The sequence below is a fragment of the Lemur catta genome, chromosome 17, assembly GCF_020740605.2.
Source record: "Lemur catta isolate mLemCat1 chromosome 17, mLemCat1.pri, whole genome shotgun sequence".
Taxonomy (NCBI): domain Eukaryota; kingdom Metazoa; phylum Chordata; class Mammalia; order Primates; family Lemuridae; genus Lemur; species Lemur catta.
Genome location: NC_059144.1, coordinates 24769238 through 24791820, shown reverse-complemented (window position 1 = coordinate 24791820; position 22583 = coordinate 24769238). Strand labels below are relative to the sequence as shown.

Sequence of the window (22583 nt, the reverse complement as noted above, 5' to 3'; positions counted from 1 at the left end):
GACACGGTTCTTCCAGCCAAAAGGAGGGCTGGAGGGGAACCACTCTGAGCGAATCCCCTGTGGGACTGTCCTTCCAAGAAAAGTACCCAGACAAAACAGAAAAAGTTCTTGAGCAATTCAGAGGCTGTCCAGCTCCATAAAGCCCAGGGTAGCAGCCGAGGAGAAGTTCCTCAAAGTCGGCCTTCTCAGCTGGTAGGAAGGCGCTGGGGCGCTGTTCCCACTACTGGGCAGGAAGGTGCTGAATGGGGTCACGTCACCCAGCCAGCCGTAGGGCAGTGAGTGTAGGAGGAGTTGCCGTCTTAAAATCAATCCTACTCTGTAAACCGAGCCCAGCCTGAGCCTGGATTAGACAGGAGCTTGATGTTATTCAAGGCTGCATTTAGGCCCTAATGGCTTTCCAATGAAGGGGTAATTTACTACTTGGGGGCTCAACTACCACTGGGGCCTGGGTCATAAATGGGCCTTTTCCCCAAGCTACTCAGCCCAGAAACTGGTGTTTCGGGGGTCAAGCCAGGGGCCTGGTCCCATCACACAGGCGGCTCTCCCCAGAAGAGTAATGGGAGCCCCTAAACACCTCTCCCCAAACTCCCCCTCAGTACGGTGAGGGGGTGGGGGGCAGGCTGGGGTTGCCAGCTGATTCTGGGATAAGTAGGGCTTTATCTCAAGGGAGAATCTATTTCAAGCCACAATCCTTCTCAGAAGGAGGAGGAAATCACAGAGTCCAAACACCATTTCAGGTGAAATCAGGAGGTCATTCATCTCCCCTCAGAGTAGACAGAAAGAAAAATCAATGTTTTAGAGGGGGAAAACGGTTCCATTTGAATTAATGGGTTTGTGGCTTCTCCATTGATCTGCGCCTCTTCACACTTTCTTTTTGTGCTTTTGTGCTCTTGGGGAGAGGGGAGGGAGAAGGGAATGGGGAGGAGGGAGTGGGCCTCCCATAAGGAAAAGGACGGTCTAACCTTAACCTTTCTCCAGGAATAATGCTAATTAGCGAGGCTTAATGAGAACTTCCCCCAGGAAGCACGGCCGGGTAGGGGCGACCGGACTCCGGCAAACGCAGCTCCTGGTGGGAGTAGGGTCACTTCTGAACCCAGAGGCTGCAATAAAAATGCGGATTGCACTCCCCAGCCCCCCAGTTCCCGGCCGGAGTGTCCGGCCCTAGAGGACTAGGTGGAGGGAGGGGAGTAGCGGACGGAGGTGTAAATCCAACTTAACCCCGCCGTGCGCCCTCGGGCCGGCCAGCTGCCCCCGCCCCATGTGCCCCTTCGCCAGAGGCTGCCGACCCCCGCAGCTTCCGCTTGGACCGTACACCTGAGAGGAGCACCGGGTCCCCTCCGGGTAGGGACAGGGGCCTGCCGAAGTGGGCTCAACTCTGCAAACCGCGTCTCAACTCCCCGCGCCGTGGCAGGGCACCCCTCCCTTGCAGTCAACGCTTCCCGTCCTCACATCCCCAAACACAGTCCACTTCCCTTCTCGCGACCGCGGCGGCAACCCGAGCCCGGCCCCCACCCCGCCGCCTGCAAACGCCTTCCTCCCCGGGACGCGGTGCCGAGCCCGCCGCAAACCGTGTGGCCGCCGCACAATACCGCGGCGCGGCGCACACAATCACCGCCCCCCAGGACCGGCGGCGCGCACGGCCCGGGAGTGGGGTGCGCCCCGCAGCCCAGAGTACTCGGGGCCAGGCACACCCCTCGAGCACCCGCGGCCCCCCACTCACTCTCGGCCACACTCACCAGCCCCCCCGCCCCAGCCCACTCCGCCCAGGGCGCAGCCGCTCCCCCGCGTCCCCTTCTCAGCCCCGGCGCAGGAAGCTCCTCCGGCGCCCCCTCCCCGGAACCCCCCAGCCCCCCGCCCCGCTAACCGCAGCTCAACGCCCGGCGGCAGCGGCGGGAGGAGGGGGGCGGCGGCCAAGGGCCCGGAAACGGCCCGAGAGCCGGGATCCGGGCCGGACTCCGTACCTGGGCGGGAGGCGAGGCGGAAACGAGCGGTCGGGATCCGCGAGTGAGCGGGGCGGGCGGCGGTGACAGCCCCACAGCTCCAGCTGCTTGCTGCTGCTGCTGCCGCCGCGGCCGCCCGGGGAGAGGGGCTGGTACCGCCGCGGCGCGTCACTGCCCGGCCCGGGGGCGGGGGTGGCCAGGGGGAGGGCCCAGGCGAGCGGCGGCGGCGGCGGCAGCGGCGGCGGCGCCGCGGCCGGGAGGGAGGAAGGGGGAGGGGGGCACCGGGCACGGGGAGGCGGGGGAGGAGGGCGGGACCGGGCACGGGGCGGGGGCCGGGGGGGAGGGGAGCGCAGGGAGGGCGCACGCAGGAGGAGGTGGAGGGGCGGGTGAGAGGGAGGAGTGGGCACGGGGGGAGGGGGAGAGAGGAAAAGGAGGCACCCAGGGAGAGGGGAGAGGAGAAAGGAGGGAGAGGCGCGGGGGAAGAGGAGGAGGAAGGAGGGGGCGCTGGGCCAGGTAGGGGGGGTGATGAGGGCGCGCTGGACGCGCCGCCGTGCGCTTCAGGGGGAGAGCGCTCTTAAGGGGGAAGCGCTACGAAGAAGATCCTTGTGGGGGGCTGAGCCCGGGAAAGAAGGCGGTGGGGTCTGTGCCCGCCCCGCGCTCCCGGAGGCCGCGGTCTTCGGTCCGGCGGGGGGTGGAAGGGAGCGGGCACCCGCGGGCTGTCTGCGTTCAGGCCGGGAGAGGGAGATTGGCCCGAAGAAAGTGACTCAGGCACCGTCAGGAACTCTCAGCGCCCGGGGGCCTTTGGGCAGCCCTCGACCCCCGTGCGTCTCCTCTCGGTTCCAGAGGGACGCGGGTACTCGTTGGGTGGGGCCGCCGGGCCTGGGGGCTCGGCCCCCCGGGCGGTCGGAGCGAGACCCAGGCCTGGGAAAGCCAGGCACGTGGCCGGCTCTCTGCCGGGGCCCCAGCCCCCACCTCAGGGTCCCCCCCTTTCTTGATCAAGTTCAAGCTCGAGCTCCTCGGCGCGCTGCCCACCGGCTGCCCCCTCCCCTCCCCCCAATCAGCACCACCTCGCCTCTTCACTCTTCCTTTGTCTCTTTCCCACCACTTAGTTTACACCCGCCCCTGCTCCCCTCCTCCCCGCCTCCCTGCGGCCGCCCGAGCGTCCAGGCTGCGCTCACCTGTTCGCCCCGAACATCTCGGCGATCCCGAGCGCCCGCCGCCCGCCTCCCCCTCGGTCATTGTGCCCCGCCAGCCCTCACCGTGCCGGCTCCGCGCGGCGCGCGAGCTGCAGTTGTAAAGTAACGGGAGGGCAGCGCGAACGCTGCTCCGTCCCGGACCTGGGCACGCACTGCCGCCGAGACGCTGTCGCCGGGAGGGAAGCCCCACGCGGATCGCGGCCGCGATCCTCCGGGCAGGCGGACCTTCTCCGCCCCGGTGCACGAGAAGGCGGGATGGGGCGCCGCGGGGTCGGGGTGGGCTGGGGGGCCTGGACCTCTGAGCAGCCTCGGACCGAAGGCCTAACGCGCTTGTCCCCACACGGCAGAACCGGACCCCGGCGGAGAAAATGGGTCAGGGGCACAAGCCCCTACCCGAGCCCCCGTCACAACACGTGAGCCTCGGTAGAAGCTTGTGCTTTGACAGGGAGGGGTAGCTACCCTCGTGCAATTCTGTGGGGAAATGGCCAAAAAGGAAAAAAAAAAAAAACACCCACAAAACCCCGATAACGATCCCACCTCCTGATTTTTCTGGTCGCATCCGAAGAGGAAAGCAATTTCTACTGACTTCTTTACGCTACGATTCATTCACGGTGGAACCAGCGGAGAAGAGAAAACGAGACAGCCACTGCGATTGTTTGCAATTTTGAAACAGACTGCCTTTAACCCTCCAACTTTTTTTCTGTAAAAAGCCTTTTTCTTTCTTCCTCTGAAAGCTTTGCATTGTGAACAATCCGAGGTAAACGAGGCTCCCCCTACAGGCGCGAGCGGGAAGCACACCGCCGCAGGTCCAGAGGGTGCTCGCCCATCAGGGAAATGGAAAGATGACAATACACCAAACTGCCCGCATGCAGACCTCCGTCCTCGCATGCTAAGCATCTTGCTGGCAATATCAAACTCACACTTCCCTTTTAAAAGAGTTTAAGCACCATGTTACTCATTAGCACCGTTTATTCCTGAAATCAGGTGTTTTCGATTCACTCCCCTCAGTTTGCTCTATTAGACCTTTACTTATCATCATCTGGGGCATGGGACAGTTTGAAGGCTTAATTGCCCCAATGTCCACACGTGTTGGTGCCCAAGAATGATTTTTAGAATGCATTAGTGGCCACAACACTTCATCCAGGGAAACGTGTTTCCAGCAGGGGTCCTTGTCCCTCCTCACTCTGAAAATGAGAAAATTTAGTCTCAGGGTTTCCCATCGTCCCCCCCCCCCCAACTGTTTCCAGAGACTTTTGACTTCTGGCCCGAGTTACTATTTCACAGCAGTGGTGGACATCTGGGCTTGAAATATAAAGCCAAATCCAACTGAAGTTCAAAGGTGGAATTGAACCCAGATAACCCACCTCTTCTCTAATAAAAGAGAGCTAGTGCGGCCCAGGAGGGCAGAGCAGTGATTTTCTCTAGGCATGAAATGTGAACTCATTTACCATCCCTGAGATAAAACAGCCTCAGCCCCACTCAACCCGCAGAAAGCTGAGAGCCGTGCAGAAACCCGGCTGTGCGGCAGCGCCATGAATTAGGCGAGTTTTCCTGCAAGCTGGAGCCCATAGAAATCTCCCAGATCCTTATTCCTGCAGGAGCTGCCGCTCAAGTAACCTTGTGTAGGATGTTTTCCATGTCCTTGTGCCACTGAACAACTCCCTCCATCCTTAAAGTGGCCACAGCATGGGGCCCAACAAAGAATTGGGTGACCTATTTTCTTGACCACTAATTCTCCCAGTGATGTGCCCCTTCTTCAGGCCCCAGCCTGGTGGGAGGTCACAACAGAGAAAGCTGCTCCCCTATGCTTAAGGGGGGCAATGCTATTTCATGTCACTGCCAGGCTGTGCAAACTGTGGGTGCTTTTGGAAACAGATGATTGGCATATGCAGCAACCCCCTGCAAGCAGCTTCCCATATGAAATGAGCATGTCCCACAAGTGGGGACCTGGCCGTGGGGCCCAGGGGCGTGCTATTCTTAGGAATAACAGAACCCTAGTGTGACCAGAACAGACACTGTCCAAGCATCTCCAAGCATTAAAAAACCCATTTATCCCCACAAATTACTTATTCATGACAGAGAAGTGTACCTGCACAATGGAGCTATCTAACAGACACCTCCCGTCCATGTGATCAAATTCCGCAGCCCCCAAAGTGGGCCAGCCTGACTTGATGTGCGCACCTGCTGGAGGGACACAGCAGAAGACAGAGCATCACCTGTGTTGTGTGCTCCCTCGTGTCGTGTTCTCCCTCAACATGCCTCACCTGAATCTGATCGAGAAGAAACAATCAGACAAGAAATCCAGGGAGACTCTCCACAACACAATGGTCCGGGAATCTTCAAAAGATTCATTGTCATTGTCACTAATTTGACTGTTCTAAATTATGACACTAAAGAGAAATAACAACTAAATGCAAAGTGCAACTCTTGGTTGGATCCTGGAGACGAGGAGTGAGGTGGAGACGAGGTGGGGGGAGGCGGGGAGAGGCAGAGGATGGGGATGGAGTGAGGTGGGCACCGGGAGGGAATTGAGGGTGGAGGCAAGGGTGGGCCCTGGGCTGAGTGGTCAGGAAAGGCCCCTCCCAGGAGCAAGCCAAGATGTGTCCTGACTCCCTGATGGCAGAAGTTGACAGCAAGGTGAAAACCTGGGGGCACTGTCTTCCAAGTAGAGGGGACAGCAAGTTCAAAGGCCCTGAGGAAGAGAAAGGTGTGACCAGTGTTGCTAGAGCAAGGTGGGCTGGAAGAGGGTGGGCAGCAGGGCCTGCCTTGAACACCACCTCGAGGTGTGTGGGTTTTATCCTAAGAGCAAAGAGATGATGCAACCCGAATTATGTTTTTAGATCAGAGGAGATGAGATTATAAGGGAGCAAGAGTGGTTGCAGGGAGACCCGTGAGAAGGTCGAATAGAAAGAATCTAGCCAAATGGGACAGGTTCAAGTTCTGGCTCTGACGCTAGACAAGTGACTTTGGGCACCACACCTAAACCTCCCGAGGCCTCAGTTTCCTCATCTACATAGTGGATCATAAGAAAGTGTGTTTAATGTAGCATTTGCACCAAATTTTCTCCTTTGAAATTAGAATCTGTGGTAGCTAGCCTCCAAGATGGCCCATCTTACCTCCTGGTGTCACACCCTAGTCCCATCACACTGCACAGGGCTGTGGAACCAACGGGGTGTCGTGGAAAAGAGGGTGTGTGACTGCTGAGGCTAGATCATAAAAGGCAGCTTGATCTTTTCCCCAGAGAGAGTACTTGGTAAATGGTAGCTTTTATCATCATCGTCATCAGGATTATAAATTTTCACAATCGTGTTCCTATCTCTCTCCACAACTGCTGTGCCAGTTCACTCTGCCAGCAGCAACGTCTGACAATTCTTTGACTGCACACTCGGCAGTGCTTAGTGGTAGTAGTCTCTTTTCTCTTTGCCAATCTGAGAGGTGAAAAACGGTGTACTTTCCTTTGCCCCCCTTCACTTGGGAATGTAAGTATATGTTTCTTTGTAACGTGTTTATTGGGCACTTTTTTTTTTTTGAGAACAACCTGTTCATATCCTTTGCCCATTTCTCTATTTGAATTGTTGATCTTTCTTTTTTGGGGGGTGGGGAGGGGAAGAACTTTTTGGAAATGAAGAAAATTAACCTCTTGTCATATATTCTGCAAATATGTTTTCCTTTTGTTGTCTTTTTGTTTATGATAGGGTTTTTTTTAACCACATGGAAATTTTACATTTTTATATCGTCCAATTAATTTTTTTCCCCAATAGGGCTTTGGGGTTTCAGGTCAAAACAAAGGTTTTTTTTCCTCTCTAAGATTATAAAGGGGATTCATCTGTATTTTCTTCTGGAACATTTATTTATATCTTCATCACATTTAAATTTTTATTTCATCTGTAATTTATGTCTATACAAGTAGTGAAGTGGGGATCTAGCTTATTTCTTTCTAAGTGTCTATCCAAGTTGTCTCAATACTATTATATCTTTTAAATAAAAATAACTTGTCTTTATCCACTGATTGGAAAGGCCATCTTGTATTACTTTCTCATTATTTTTGGAATTATCTATTCTATTGATCTGTCTATTCCTGTCCCAATATTATAGCTGTAGAATATGTTTTCATATCTGGCAGGGCTAACACCCATCTCTACCCCAACCCCCGTGAACTGTCCCTGCTCACACCGTACCAAAGACAATTAAACCAGTGTTACAGCAATCAGGGGTAAGGACCTGTGGCCTCGGGGCCCATGTGGCCTTCTGGATCCTTGAGAGCAGCCTTTTGACTGAATCCAAATTTGGATTCAGTTGAGGGGCTGCACTTGGGGATCTGGAGGCCACATGTGGCCTTAGGTCGCAGGTTCCTAGGTGCAGCACAGTTATGGAGAAAGGAGGATGTTTCTCCTGAGGGGGGCGGAGGGGAAGGTTTCCGGAAGAGGTGACATCTACTTGGAAACAAAGAAGGTGGGAGGAATGCCACAGGTGGAAAGAGGGAGGGCACCCGGCAGGGAAAGGATGACAGAGCTTCACACACGCCTGGATTCAAAATGCTTCATCTGTGGGTTGGGTAGTAGCTCAGCTTATCCATTTATTCTTCGTATTAGCTGATTTTTGCACAGCCGGCTGCAACCTCACAGTCAGTTTGACACCTTTGCTGAAATCTAGGAGAAACAGTCCAATACTGTTTCCTCATTCCTTCTCTATTTAGATAAATTTCCCATTATGAACATAACTAAATGAGCCTGACTTGTTGAAATACACTCTCCTAAAAACCATGACAAAAGGTAAAAATGACAATTTCATTATTCTCTTTTTGGAAATGTCTTGCTTTAAAATGTCATTAAATTAATCTCTGGTAATGTCACTCTCTTAATCCAAAACCTTCAGCAGCGCCCAGTGACCGGCAGAATCAAGTTATAGCTCCCTCTGGCCTGGCGTCTGAGGCCTCCCACAGCCCTGAGGGCCTCATCTCCTGCTCCTCTCTGAGAACTCTGCTGCAGACAGACTCACCGTCTTCTTCCCCCTGTCACCCACGCGTGACCACTCCATGCTTTGATCATGCATGCTTTTAGACATGTGTTCCTTCCACAAATATGTACAGAGTCCCTACCACGTGCCAGGTACCATGATAAGGGCGGGTGAGACAGCAATGAACAATACAGACACAGGTCTGCCCACATGGAGCTGCAGGCCAGCAGGGGACAGAGAGGGATTAAACAAATGACCACACGGGTTCTTGATCCGCATGCTGGTCACAGGAGGGATATTCAGTTTGTACTTGACAGTTGTGAGACCTGCTAGGTAGGAAGTACCCAGGGTCTGAGAAGGACCTAGTGGATCTGGGAGGGCTCCACTGAGGAGGTAGCATTTACGTTGGGCACTGAAGGACACATGGGTGTTCACTAGGTGGAAAGGTACGTGGGCTGTAAACAAAGACACCTTCCACCCCAGCTGAATCAAGGCCCCTCTGTACTCAGTGCCAGACTGGCAGGCTACTGTCTGGTGGCAGGTCTAATTAGTCTTCTGTCACTTAATGTGCTTGTGGTACTTCCTGTTTCCTGCATTATACCTCATTTCCCCAGCTGGACCCTACACTCTCAGGACTGGAATGGGCCCTTAGATAGCGGAGTCCCCAGCGTCCCACCCTCCACAGGGACTCACTGCCAGCATGGCCCTGAAGTCTTTGACAGAGCTCTGAGTTAAGCACGCCCCCCTGAACACAGACCACTCTTCGTAGCTCCTGCAGGGTGTGCACCTGCCTCTTCTCTCTCCCTTCTTTCCAAGCACCTTTGGACAGGCTCGGCCAAAACACCAAGGCTGGCGAGAGCTCAACACTCTCCCACTCCTAGGTGTGCACATGACAGAATGGATACAGATGTTCCCTGGGGAACACACACCAGCCTGGGCCTAGCAGCACTATTCACAACAGCCCCCAGTGGATGCCACCCAACTGCCCACTGGTGAAGGGTGGAAAAACTGTGGCTCCTCTATACCACGAAATACCACTCAGCAAGAAAAGGAACTTGTTACTGACTCATGCCGCATGCGGATGATGCTCACGAACTTAGGTTTGTGGGCAAAAGAGCACGCGCTATACATTCCATTTATGTAAAGTTCTAGAACAGGCAAAACCAACCTATGCTACTACACATCCTGACAGCGGTCACCCTTGCTGGGGGCAGTGACTGCAAGCGTCACTGGGGGTCTTTGGGTGGGGACAGGGTGTTGTTTCTCCATCTGGATATTGGTCACAGGAGGGGGGTCAGTTTGTGGAAGGGGACTGAGCTGTTCACATAATGACACATGCTCTTTGCTGTATGAGCGTGATAGTTCAGTAAAAGTTTAAAATAGGAAAAAAAGCCAGGCCAGCACCAATCGCGGAGCAGCCCGGAGCGCGCTGTGATCAGGGGCCGCAACCCACTCTGCACCAGGAAGGCGTGGTGGGTGGCGTGTGTGTTATCTTATTTAATCAGCCAAATAACAAAGCTGATATTAATTGCCACTGTGCACATGAAGACTGGGGGCTTCTGGGAGGAAGACTAAGTGACTCACCCAGTCACCCAGTAGCGAGGAAAGTGGCACTCAGAGACTGGGACATGCCCACAGTCACAGAGCTAGAAGCCAGTAGCCGTGCTGGGGTCTGAACCAAGGTGTGTGGGTCTCCAGAGTGCAGGTGGGCCCTGCTACAGTGGGGCCACTGGGCCAGGACACGCGGTACTGCGCTTCACCAACCTCCAGCGGAGCAGAAAGAGGAACCGGGTGGGGTGAGTCTGGGCCGGGCACGAAGCCAGAAAGTTCCCTTGGGCTGGGGGTGTCCCAGGCAGCCTTGAGTGGACCCCAGGCCTTCTTGATACAAACACTGAGGGAGGCTGGGCCTTGGCAGCCCAATGGGGAGAAACTCTAGCTGGCCCCCCAACAGGTGAGGAGAGGTGAGGGCCCCTCGGCAGGCTGTAAGACACTCGCTTACCCCTGTTCCAAGGAAATCACTTTGGGAAATCGGGGCAGGTCACCAAGAGAAAAGGGCAGGCAGCATCTCCTGCTGTGGCCCTAAATCTCTTCGTGACAGAGCCCACAGGTGTGGGCGTGAGGGCAGGTAAGAGGCTCTGAAGCCAGAGCTGCTGCACAGAGACCTTTCTCGTGTCTACATTCAGGTGTCTGGAGGTCGGCGTCCAGGGTGGGGCAGAGCAGGGGAGCAGAGGACTGGGGACAGGTTCTGCTTGCATTCAGGCCCTTCCTTGGCCTGGCCTTAGGTGACTTAACCTCTTGAAGCCTCAGTTTTCTCATCTTTAAAATGGGGGAACAACAACAGGGACTTATTTTTGAAAGCTGCCACGAGGCTTCCATGCAGTGGTGCCTGGAGAGGGCTGGACGGGTGCCTGGCACAGAGCACCTGCCCCAACCCGAGTTACAGTCAGTGACACTGATGTGAAACCTAAGTAGCGATACAGCCATCAGTCACCGAGTATATGTCAGCCCCGACCGCATTCCCAGGCCCAGTCCAGGTACAGATCTGGCCCTGGTGCTGGTGCCCTGTGGCCACCACCTCCCGCTTCCCTGCCTGTCCCTCTCTTCTCCCTTCTCTTCTCCAACCCTTCCCTCGGGAAATAACAGCGTTCATGTAGGAGAGGACAGGGCTCTCTTGCTCACTAATTCTATGACTTCAGACAAATTACTTAAGTTCTCTGAAACGGAGCCTCAGGCTCCCGTGCTGTGGAGTTGAAATCTGTGTCTGGGGGCATCCGGCACACAGAAGGCCCCCAACAATGGTTGTCCTTGCTGTCCTGTCGCCTCCCGCTCCTCGCTGCTCCTTGCCCCCCACTTTTCCTGTTTCCTTTCCTTCCTATTCTTTTTCCCTGCCCAAGTCTGTGGCATCTTAACACCCAAAGACAGGGTCAAGTTCAGTTGATGACGCCCAGGCCATGGCAGATACTGTGGACTCGTTTACTTGATACCCAAAACCAACATTTTTCCCTTGTCTTTCTCAACTACAGAGGGTGGAAAAATGAAATTCTTTCTTTCCCAGCCTCCCCTACAGCTGGGAGGGGGCCAGCATGACCCTGCTGTGGCCAATGAGATGTCAAGGAAAGTCTTTTGGCCACTTTCTGGGAAAGCTTTTGCTTTGCTGGACTAGGCTTGCACCACCCCTTCCCATCTTTTCCTTGCCTGGAATGTGGATAAGATGGTTGCAGCAATAACAGCCAACTTGCGACCATGAGGAAAAGGTCAACATCATGAAGATTCCAACTCAGGTCGTAGATTTTAGCGGCTCCTCTGCTATTCTTGTTTTGGGAGTGAAATAACTTCATGTTTTTCTATACAGCCGGCTGGGTTTTAGCACTTGTGGTCAAAAGCATTCCTGACTGATTCACAGGGCTCCTCTCCACAAATGGACTAGGGCAAGGCCCCCACCAGTCCAGTGTGGCCTTTTCTCTAGAGTGTTGACTCCTTCAAGTGGACACAGGGGTGTTGTGTTCAGATACCTGTGCATCTTGTGGTGCTTGGGGGACAGACAAGCCTTTAGTTCCCTCACCTATGGGCTCTGCAAGGAGGGAAGGTGTCACGGCTACTGCATGGGTGTGCCCAGGCACCCCCTGAGCCACAGCAGTATCCCAGCTAAAGAGTGTCTTCTGTTTCTACCTTGGTTTTTTCTCAAGGCCCTTTAAGTCATTCTAAACATCCAAGCCTTCGAATGACCATGGGCCTGGCAAGGCACGGGCTCTGTGACTCCACTCTACTGAGGAGGCTGCTCGTGGCTGCAGTGAGGTAAGCCCCTCTCCTGACTGTCTCGGGCACCCCAGCCCGAAGCCCAGGGCTGTCCAGGCCCTGCTACTGGGATAGTGCAGGAGGGACGAGAGGGGCAGGTGGCACGCTCTGCTATAAAGTCAGCAACATGCCCATCTGCTCCTCACCCCGACACACTCTTTCTCCCCAGAAAAGAGTCCTCTGGAAAAAGGGGTTCTTCTGTCAAAAAGCAAGTTTTGAAAACCATGGAAGTCTGACCCAAACCTGCTATTACGGTAACAGGGAAGCTGCAGCCCAGAGAAGTGAAAGTTGGGCAGCTGGTCAGGGGCAGGGCCACACCTAGAACCAGCGTCACTAGACTCTCTCTCAGGTGCTCATCTCCACTTGCTATTACCCATGGTTAAGCCCCTGCTGTCCTCTGGCAGAGGAAGATGCACTACAAGCTGTCACATTGCACCCCACAAACTTTGTGCCCAGCTGCCAGGCCCTGTGAGAGCTGTCCTCTGCAGAGTGCTCAGTGTCATCCCAGGCATATCTCCCCCTTGCTCCCCTGTCCTGGCCCTTTGCTGTTCCTACCCCAGGGCCTTTGCACTTGCTGTCTCCTCTGCCTGGAAGGCCCTTCCCTCGTCTCCTCCACAGGGCCAGCCACTGCTCATCATTTCAGGTCTTGGCTCAGATGCCACCTCGGAGAGCCCTTCTCACCCAGAGGCGCAGTCTATCATCTTGCCCTATTTTAATTCTCTGCCCCAAACTTCTCACTTTTGCATATTTTTTCATACTGATTTGCTTGTCATCTCCACTGCCTGTGAGCTTCCGATGGTGGGCACTTTGTCTCATTCACTGCTATGTCCTCAGCACTCGGAATGGCATCCAGCACATAGTAGGAGCCTAATAAATGATTTTCGAATGAAGGAAGGAGGAGGTTTCTTTAAAACTATGCAACACAGCATCACAGTGTCGCAGGGAGGGCTGGGGTCTGGTGGACAGAAACTGTGGGCCTCTGTCTCTCGGTCTGAATGGGGGTGGGGGAGCTACCCGCCTGCACGGGTCCACACCCAGTCACCCTGAGCAAAACAAAGCAGCAGGCACAGATTCACAGCACAACACTGTGCCCTCCCACCCTCACAAAAAAAAAAAAAAAAAAAAAAGCCTGTTAATGAGGTAAACACAATCACAACCAGGAAAAAGCTTGGCCATGCTTCTTCGAGTCCACCCAAAGCCATTATCTCTAATTGATCTCCAGACATCAGCTGCTGAAGCGTCTGAAACCCTCCTGCATCCTCCAGGTCTGGTTACAAAGCCCTGGCCCACCCAGCCACCCACCCACCCGCCCAGTGGGGTCGGGTCTCCTGAAGCCCCTCTGTGCTGGGCCTGTGGGGGGAGGGGGGGTTGGGGGGGCCTCCGGCCAACAAGAGTTGGGGGGGGTCAGGAACCTGCCTAAAAGCCACAACCACCGAATATTCAGCTGCCCAGGGCTGAGCTGCCTGCGTTTCAGAGCCTTAAGTGGGAGGCTTCACAAGGCCACCAGGGGACTCACCCTTGAAAGGAAAAGAGCGACAGACCCAGTGAGGGCTGGATAAAGCCCCCTGCCCAAAACATCCACTAGCTCTGAGTGAAAGAGGTGCCCAAAAGTTGGGGTTAGGAGTTTAGTTGTAAAAATAACAAAACAAAACAGGGCTTAGCCACAAGACCTCAAATCCTCTCTGGGTCTCAGGCAGGCTGGGCCCACAGTCTCAGCGGGTCACAAGGTCGGCCATCGGTTCAGTGACCATCTGGATGTTTCAAGCCACTTCTTCCTGGCCCAGCCCAGGAAAGACACCTCCTTTCCTGTCGGATCTCTCTTGTCCTTAGAGACAGAGCCGGGAGTCGGCTGCCCAGGCTGCCTTTCAGGGGCGGTTGACAGGGCTCTGAGAGGACAGGGCTGCCACCTCCCTCATTCATGGCAGCCAGGCGGCGGCTCCTGACCTCCGTCCTGGCTTCTCCCTTGACACAGACAAGGCATCCCGGGCCAGCCCCACACGCAGGATTGCTCCTGGCACCAGGCACCTCCCCTGCCTGAGCCAGTAAATTACGGGTGCTGCCTGCATTTTTCCCCCAGATAATGAAGTTGAAAGGCCACTTGCATTTCTGGGGGTGGATGTCTGCAGCCAGCCGGAAGGGGACTGTGCCTTGAGGCCCCGTGGGGGACAATGAGCCCTTGAGGTTCGGGGTATCTACTGACTGTATCAGGGCCCTGGCTCTCAAGACAGGACATTGCTTGTTTTCCACTTCTTTCCCACACTGCTTCGGGGGCAGGAGGAAGGAGGAGACACAGACCTCTCTGAACCCAGGCTGCCCTCCCAGAAGAAAGGAAGTGCTCATTTTCTTTGGGTATTTGGAAACTGCATCAAGTTTCTAGAAAGCACCCAAGGATGTTCGATAAAATATATTGATCACAAAAACAATGCCCCATAGCAAAAGGAGCTTTTCCTGCCTCTCTCTGTCTTCTCAAAAAAGAGGTTTCTGGGAACTCATTCCCTCTCTAGTTTAGAAATGGCCTACTTTGCTTGACACTGTTTGAGGAGGATGGGGAATGCTGGGCTATGTTTACAGCCCCAGGTTCCATCACTGGGATGGTGGTGCTCCTGGTGCCCCGTCCACCTCTGTCGGTGAACAAAGAACCCCAGGGTCAGGTCAGCAGGGCCTCTGCAGTACTCTTCCCCCACCGAGAAGGGGAGGCAAAAATATGTAGGGCCAGGAGCTGTGACTCATGCCTATAATTCCAGCTACTTGGGAGGCTGAGGTGGGAGGATCGCTTGAGCCCAGGAGTTCAAGACCAACCTGGGCAACATAGCAAGACCCCATCTCTAAAATAAATAAATAAGTGAAAATAAAAATATTTAGTCATTAGAGAAACAAATTTCTTTTCAAAGTAACTTTTCTTTTTCAAGTCAGTGAAACTTTTTATAAAAAGGCCAACAAGGGGGGAGCCATTCCTACTAGATACTAAAACATATTAGAAAGTCTTTATACTTAAAACAGAGTGGTGCTGGTTTATAGATAGTCAAAGAGACCAATGGACTGAACAGAAGTAGATTCTGTTGTGGATGGAAATGTAGTTAAGTTGTAGAGGTGGCATCTCAAATCAGTGGGAAAAATGGATTATTTAATACATGATGCTGAGACAAAGGTTAAGCAGGATCCACATCTCAGAATATACCAGCATAAGCTCCAAATGGATCAAAGATTAAATATAAAAACTGGCAACGAAAATATGTATGTTTTCTGCTCCAACAGCTGGAATGAGCACACATAGAGCCTAGTTCTTGGTTTTTAATACGATTCTCCAGTAAAAGGAATCCTTGAGGAAATGGCTTGGGGCAGGAAATATACAAGATCAGCTTGGAGCATCTCATAGTGCCAGGAAGTAAGGAAGCACAAAAAAAAAAAAAAAAAAAGAGAGAAAGAAACAAAAACACCCAAAACACTGATAGAAGTATGTCAAAAGAGCACAGGAGCCAGCTGGAAAAGTTCCCAATGGCCAAAGCTAGGACAATTTGAGCAACCAAATAAAGTAGTATTGAATTATAACCCAAAGGATAAAATAAATAGCCATGAGTCCATACTTAACATAAATGACTTAATAAATAAATTAAAGAGGGGAGGGGACACATCTCCAATGCACAAGAATTGTAAATAACTTATGTGGATAATTCACTCTCCCTTTTTGAGGGCTAGGTGTGGGCTTCCTTCCAAAGAGGACAGTATGGAAAGGGGGAAAGAGAGGAACTTTACAGTGGAGAGACCTGACAAACATTATCCCAGCCAGGTGTGGTCAAGGCCAATATCAACAGTCATAAATCATGTTGATAGCATGCACCTTTGATGCGATGTGATGAAAATGGTCTTCCTCCTAACAACCCATAACCCCAGTTTTATATGGAAAAAAACATCAAATTCCAAAATCCTACAAAATACATGATCTGTACTTTGTCAAGGCGATCAAAAACAAGGAAAGTCTGACAAACTGTCACAGCCACGAGGAGCCTAGAGAGACATGACAACAAAACATAATGTTGTCTCCTGGAGGAAATCTTGGAACAGAAAAGGACATTAGGCAAAAACTAAGGAAATCTAAATAGACTTTAGTTGACACACTGTATCAATATTGGTTTGTTAATTATAACAAACGTAGCATACTCGGGTAAGACGTTGCCAGTAAGGGAAATTGTGCATGTGGGGGGGTTGGGTAATGTGGAAACTACATATCATCTTCCCAATTTTTCTGTAAATCTAAAACTATTCTCAAAAATAGTCTATCAAAAAAATGGAAACATGGAAGTACAAAAAGAAAACATGGGGGTGGAGTGGAGTTAGCCTTTTTAAGCCAAATGCAAAAGTCACTGAAGAAAAAATGGATAAATCCAAGTATGTGCAAATAAAAATGACCAAAGATAGACAGCATAAGCAAGATCAAAGCATAAAGGGCTGAGGATGGGGGAAAAGAGGCAATGGCTAACTCTGGGGAATCAAAAGGAAAGAAACACGATCATAGTGTGCAAATTAGGTCAGCTAGGAATAATATGTACACAGTCCTAATAATATAAATAATGAGTAGCAATGATTTATCTAAATAGGTACAGATATATTAAGGGATGGAGGAAATAATAAGTGCATTTACAAAAGGGCGTAGGGTGTATATACTTATCTCCTACAGCAAGAAATTAGCAACAACCTCAACAAAAGCCTGAACTGAAAAATCAAGAACTGGCCATATGAGCAGGTTATTCAACAGCAGGAGTTAAATACCGGAAGAGATAGCTAAGAGATAAGAAAGAAAAGGGGCCTCTCTGGGGAGCAGAAACTGAAGCGGGGAGGCTGGGGCATAGCCTGCTGTTTTTCTATATGATTTTTTTAAAAAATGGATCATATCAATAAAAATAAAAATGAATACACTCTGGGAGGCCAAGGCGGGAGGATCGCTTGAGCTCAGGAGTTCAAGACCAGACTGAGCAAGGGCAAGACCCTGCCTGTACCAAAAATAGAAAAACTTAGCTGGGCATGGTGCTGGGTGCCTGTAGTCCCAGCAACTCGGGAGACTGAGGCAGGAGGATCACTTGAGCCCAGGAGTTTGAGGTTGGTGTGAGCTAGGCTGACGCCACGGCACTCTAACCTGGGCAACAGAGTGAGACTCTGTCTCAAAAAAAAAAAAAAGAATATAAATAAAGAAAAATTTAAAAAAAGATAAAGGGCCACCTGAGAAGCTATTTCTGAGGGTGAGCTGCCCTGGGGTTATGGTGGAAGATCTTAGGGGCACAGGGTAGAACCTCATAGCGCCACCCCAACTGCACGTCCTCTCACGGCAGAAAAGCTCCAGGGATCATTCCCTGCCTGGAGAGATCCAAACATCAGCCTTGGTCAAGGTCAGTATTTCAGTTGCTTTGTTTCCTCGCTGCGGCGCAGACCTTCCACAGTGCTAGGGCTTTACTGAGACAGGAAGAGGTTTGGGCTGTAGAGTCTCAGATCTCGAAAATGTGGCTGGTGGAGTTTCAGGCCTTTCCTGTGCTCTCCGGTGGCAAGCCGGGCCCTCGAGGCTCAGCTGCGTAACAAGTACCAAATGGGCTGACCCTGGAGGCCTGGTGAGGGTGTCTGAGAAGCGGCCAGAGAGTTGAGCAAGCAGTCAGTGGGACAGGCAGTAGGAGGCTGGGAACTGAGAAGACAGTGTTCATCCCAGCAGGCAAGCCCAGTGGCAAGAGAAGGAGGGGGACTAAAATCGAAGTGGCTGAGGCAGCAAACCCCACATCCTCACAAACATGGGATATCAGGTGTTGCTCCACACACATTGCCAGAGAGTAGACACAGGTGCTCAAAGTTTGAAGAGACTGGTCTGGTGAAGTGGCTACTGCAAGACAGTAGCAAAAAGTGCAAAACAGCGAAAAGAAATTAAAGATAGCAAAGATATGCTGAGGGCTGCAAAAGAAAGATGCTGCCTCTCAGGGTGAAATCTGAGGTGCTCTTTATGTTCAACCAGACCGGCCGAACTCCTCAACATCCCCACCAAGGGCAGACCTCCAAGGTTAAGAGGCTCTGAAGTCTTACTGGGAAACTGGGCCTTTGATAATTATAAAATATCCCACTTTGCCCTATTAAATGCTTTTTTTCCCCTTGAACATTTATTTGTTTGACATTAGTAGCATTGCTCCCTCTTTTTCTTTTTTGTTTTTGTTTTCATTTTCCTTTTTGTATCATTTTTAAAAAATGTCTTTTGTAAATCCCAATGGTTGGATTTTGCCATTTAAGAAAGCCCATCTGAGCCTTTTGGACTCTGTGTAGTGGAATTTAACCCATTCACATTTATTGTGATTTATTAATGTTTGTTCTTGTTCCTGTTAGCTTACTTTATGTTTTTCTATTTATTATACCTCTTTTTGGTGTTTTCTTCTTTTATTCCCCGTTTAACCACTCTTGCTGGACTGATTAAGTTTTGTTGCTTTTATTTTCTCTACCAGTTTAGACATTCTACATTGTATTTCTATTCCATGGAGATTACTCTTTAACTTAAAAAAAAAAAACACTTCTGCTTTTTTAAGAAACCATCGAAGGTTGCGCACACTGAGCCTCATGGCGACATTTCCATTCTGCTTTTTCTCCCCTGAACTGTCACCTCACCTGGGCTACAGGACAGCCTGAGGGGAGAAGAAGGAAATCATCACTGCTACGAGGCTCCTAAACCTGGTTGTCCAAGTCAGCACTCGGGGGTCCTCCACGGCTCTCACTGTAACCCATTACATCTGCCCATGTTTAGGGGGTCTTTCTTGGCAGGGGGAAGGTTCAGAGTGTTCAAGAGAAAAGAAAGAGAAAAGACGATTGAAAAGTGAATGTGGTTAGTTTAAACAAAGTGGAAACAACCCAAATGTCCATGGACAGGTGAACAGAGTGACAAAATGTGGTATAGATCCATACAATGGAGTATTATTCGGTCATAAAAAGGAAGTTTTGACATGCTATGACATGGATGAACCTTGAAGACATTATGCTGCGTGAAAGCAGCCAGACCCAAAATGACAGATATTATATGATTCCACTTCTACACGGTGCCTAGAATAGCCAAATTCATAGAAATAGAAAGTCGAATGGAGGTTACCAGGGGCTGGGGAAGGGAGGAATGGGGAGTTATTGCTTAATGGGTACAGAGTTTCTGTTGGGGTGATGACAAATTTTTGGAAATAGATAGTTGGTGAGATGTTGTGCGACATTGTGAATATACTCAATGTCACTAAATTATATATTTTAAAATGGTTAAAGTGCCAAATACATTTATCAGAATTTTTTCAAAAAGTAAATGTGGGGCGTTTTTCAAGGTGGGCTTGTTTCCCTCTCCACTTAGGGAGGCGGCAGCCTGCGAAAGGTCCTGCTCGGAACCCTTTCCCGGCTCTGCAGTGCTGACTGAGGACGGCGCCCTCTCCTGGGCCTGGCTTCCAAGAAGGCCCTCGCTCTGGGTCTGCTGCTCCTCCCGTCCCCAAACTGGCTCCGGCCTCCCCAGCCCCAGGTCCTGCCCGAGCTGTTACCTCTCAGCTTCCCTCACTCGAGCCCTCTCTGCTTGTCCAAATCCCATTTTAAAAACAAGCCAGTGTCCCCTCAACTGCCTGGCAGGTTTCTAGCCCTTTCTGTTTTCTGTCCTGGGTTACAGCTCCGTGGCTGCTGTCTGTTCTCTCTACTAAGAAGAGCTCCTTGAGAGCAGCCACACTGTCCTGTCTGTCTTTATGGCCCTCGTCTCTTGTATGAGGTCATTCCATGTGTCTATTAAACAAACGTTGTAGAACAGTACCATTGGTGCAGTGCGGCCATGGAGATTTCCTCTGGGCTTCTAACGTCCAGCACAGTGCTAAGCACTTACCTTGCTTGGTGTCATTTAATTCTTGGGAAAACTCTAGGAGGTAGGTGTACTAGTGTTGCTCTCAAGTAACTGATGAGGAAAAAGAAGCACAGAGAGGTGAAGCAACTTGCCCCACGTCACACAGCTTGTAGGTGGTAGAGCTGGTACTCTTAGCCTGACTCCAAGGTCCTTGGCTTGACAAAGTGAGCTGAGAACAGTGCCAGCTGCTGCTCCACTCTGGCTTGTTTTCAGGAGCAAAAGGACCAATAATTTGGGGAGCCCAGGGCCTTACACAGGGGCTACTGACCCTGCAGGTCCCACATGTGTGCCCTGGGGGAGGGAGATCTGTCCCTCCTTCCCAGCCCTCCAGGACCCGAGGAAAACTCTGGGCCAAGACAGAACGCAGAGGAGAGGGAGGCAGGGGTTAATGGAGGCCGGTAAGAGGCTCATCACAGAGGCTTAAACAATGGAGCCCTCCCCACTTCCCACGCTGCCTGCCCGGAGCACCATTAAAACCATTAGCCGGACATTAGTGCTGCTCCAGCACTGGAGCAGAGTGGGGAGGAAGGTGCTGACAATCTTCCCTTCTGGATGAGCTCAGAGCCCGTGATACTATAAAAAAAGGAGCTGAGCTGGGGGCTGGGCCTCTTTGGGTCACAGCCTCCACTCCTATAAAATCAAAGTGTGTGTAGGGGGTGAGGGGCACAGAGGAGCTGTCTCTCTGCTTCCACATCTGATTTCTACAACAGGGTCTTGGTTCAAATACTGTGATCTTGGCAAAGATCAGGATAATGTGGACATCAAATTATAAATGGACCCCTCTAGATAACCTAGCATTCACAAGGCAGGGAGTGCCACCCTGTAACCTCCCTGCCCAGTTCCTCTCCCAATATTCCCTTATTTTCCTTATATGTAAGGTGGCTCCCAGGTCCCAGGCCAAACAAAGCCCCTAGGCCTGTCCTTGCCCCCCTCTGGCTCACCACCTGCATCTCTGCTGAGGCACGCTCCCTCTCCAAACCCCACGGTACCCGCGCTCACCACGACCTTTGCAGCCCCACGCGGCTTCGGATTCTAACGAGCACTTTCTTATCCAGTCCGTGTGGGGAGAAACAGGGTGTGGCGTGTTGGCAGGTGCACAGGTTTGGGGATGGAATAGAACTGGGTTTCAACTCACATTCGTGGCTGTATGACCTTGAAAAACTGCTAAACCTTTCTGAGCCTCAGCTATCAAATCTGTGAAATGGGGACAGTAACTGGACACAGAACAGTTGCCTGATCGATGGGCCACCTGACTGAAACAGCGCCCGCCCCACTTGCTCCCTCACCAAACTGTGAGAGCCAGGCGGGCAAAGACGCGGCCCTGTTCACCCACCGTCCCCTGGGCTCCTACCTGGCTCAGAGTGCACAGACGGACGGACGGATGGGTGAGTGAATGAGTGAATGACTGAATGAATGATAGGAAAATTACAGAACCAGCTCCTTTGACGGATGGAAACATCAAGACCTAGAGGGTAAAGAGACTCAGAACGACACGGGAAAGCACAGCAGGTCATAACATTGCACGTGTAGGATAAGCCCCCTTTACATAACAGTCTGGAAGGGCGGACGCCAAAATATTCACAGCGATCTCATTGGTGGCATTATGGTGATTTTCATCACCATGTAGCTTTTTGGCTACTGATTTTTCTACTGAGGCTGTGTGCTACTTGAGTTAAAAAAAAAAAAAAAAAAGAATGCAAGAAAACCAAATGAGACAGAAAACAAAACCAGTGGCTGTGTGAAGCAGAGACCTCAGCACACCCCGTGGCCTCTCGTGCGCGTCCCTGCAAGGGGATCTGAGAGATCATAGCTCAGGATGGGGCTGGCTGGATCTGGCCCTGAGCACGTGGGCTGTACCTTGCTGGGACCTCATTTCATCAGGGAATGTCATGACCATCTTCTGAGACAGTCCACATTTCATGAAATCTTCCTACCCTTCCCCTTCCAAGATGACGTATTCATCATCTGTACAACTATGTGATCCCAGTTTCATATGTTTATAAGAGTTATCCCGAATAAGAAAAAGGAAAACAACCTCTTTTATCAGGCTACACTCGCCTATTTTCAGCTCAGTGTGGCCACCTCGATGACAGCTCCGGGGGTCTGTGTCTTAGGAGGGAGGTCTCCGGAGGGTGGCGTCTGACCCCACAGTGCTTTGCATGTTGAGGACACTGTAAATATTTGCTGCATTGAACGAGACCTCAAGAAGAATCTTTTTTCTTTGTGTGAACATTGTTATTGGATTTTCATTTTATCTAATACCCTCTGTGGAGAAGGGCTCATTTCCCAGCATATTAATCCGGTACAACGGGACGACAAGTAACGTGATTCTGTCCAGCCCTTGAGAAAATCCCACCACCTGTACGTTTTCTGGTCAGAGCAAATGCCTTACCATTTGTCTCCTGGATGTGTAATGTTTGAAAACAATGAATTATTGGGATTTTTTTCACCCAAAGGTTTTAGATGTAGAGCTTTGTTCAGCATTAATAAAATATCACTTATCCTGGTTCCCAGTTACTTTTGAATTGGGTCTGTTTTCCATGTAGCCTGCATTAGTGATTTGCAAACACTACAGGTGTCCTCTGCTGGCATTTTGGGGTTGGAGTGATGGAATGAAACCACCTTCGAAGCCTTGTCTTGGGACATGGGATTTGACAGCAGCAGAACCTGTCCTGTGGCTGTGTTCGGACTGGGGGAGGGGTTATCCCCCCACCCAGGGGAGCCTTGCTCTGCCTCTGCTGCACAGGAAAGAAGCTACTGGGTGCCAAGGGCCCAGGTGCTGCCTGAATGCTGTCCTGCTACGTCACCACGAAGCTGGCCAGG

General features: G+C 51.6%; 1 protein-coding gene across 5 annotated transcripts in view; it reads right to left on the bottom strand.

Annotated features, from left to right (window-relative positions):
* The window catches only part of NOL4L (nucleolar protein 4 like), a 120464-nt gene that overhangs the window by 34152 nt on the left and 63729 nt on the right, over positions 1 to 22583 (bottom strand). The window contains exon 1 of one of the 5 annotated variants that reach the window (XM_045529455.1): positions 1962 to 2091. The exons of the other annotated variants lie outside the window; for them this stretch is intronic. The gene's annotated coding sequence lies outside the window, so the exon portion shown is untranslated. Of the gene's footprint in view, positions 1 to 1961; positions 2092 to 22583 lie in introns of those variants that run through there. 5 annotated transcript variants of the gene reach the window in all.